Here is a 1,193-nt window from a genome sequence, read left to right as displayed (position 1 = left end):
TGTCAGTGTGATCATGTGATGTATCTGACCCCAGGAATGTGTCAATAAAGTTTCCCCTTCCTGGGACAATGAATTCACGGTGTTCTTATTTCAATTTCCAGGAGTGTATATGCTCAGTATCTGTTATTCTGGCCTTACACCAATGAATATCTCCCCCAAATAACACGCAAGGAATACAACAAACAGTACAGTTTTCTTCACAGCGACAAATCTATTTTTTTTTTTCCAGATCGAACTTCCAGCATCGATTTTTTTCTTTGCTGCTACAGATTTAGATTCGGGAGTGACCTGCTTTGCGTTTTTGTCGGAATTTTTTCACTGATATTTCTGTTGGTAAATAGTTTTTAACAATTCACTTACTTTGTTCATATTTGTAGTTTTGACAGTCAACTGAATTTTCTCTTAAGGCAAACACTCTGCGCGCAGCTACGCTGTGAAATATACAAATACTGAAATAACGCCTCTTACGTGTTAGTTCCAAAGTCTAAAGGCATAACTATATTCAGAACCTTATATTTTTATTCATAATAATATTTACGAGTATTATTTCCGTATTCGGTTAAATCAAGCATTAATTAGCGTTTCCAAATCATTAGCATTAACTTGCAGCAAGATTATAACACTGCATTATCGGCGGTTTGAGCCTGGAATGTATTCTACTATTGTCGCTAGATGGCAGACTCGTGCTGTCGCAGGATCTGTGCTTTACTGCCTTCTAACGGGCGGAACATAAAGCTCTGAGTCAGAGCAACTTTGAACTACCCCTACAGTAAAAACCTTACCGGTGTAGAAACCCACACCCTATCCTTTTACACAGCTCTTACGAGCGTAGACGGTGTCAGTCTACAAACGGTTCCAAGTTTCAGCAAACTACCGGGAGAGGACGCGAGCGCAGCTTAACGCGCCTCTTAAAACCACAGACCGCATTCTCGACAACAACGTTTAATGCGCAATTCGTACAAACTTCTATTTCTTTCTTTTTCATACAAGTGGTGCCACAGCATAGCGGCACTATCTTAGAAGTCGCTCCTGTAAAAAGACAGCAGTGTTTTCATGCTCGTCGTTTGTATAGATTAAGAACAGCAGCGGGCCGTTAACTTTTCCTTCTGGTCCCCAGATACAAATTAGGTTTCACTAGATGACCTGCAGTCTGTTATTACGAACTTTGACCTTTCTGACAAGAAATCATGAAT

This window comes from Schistocerca americana, chromosome X (genome assembly GCF_021461395.2).
Source record: "Schistocerca americana isolate TAMUIC-IGC-003095 chromosome X, iqSchAmer2.1, whole genome shotgun sequence".
In the NCBI taxonomy this organism is placed as follows: Eukaryota; Metazoa; Arthropoda; class Insecta; order Orthoptera; family Acrididae; genus Schistocerca; species Schistocerca americana.
The sequence above is the reverse complement of the archived record's forward strand: the minus strand, read 5'-3'. Positions refer to the sequence as shown.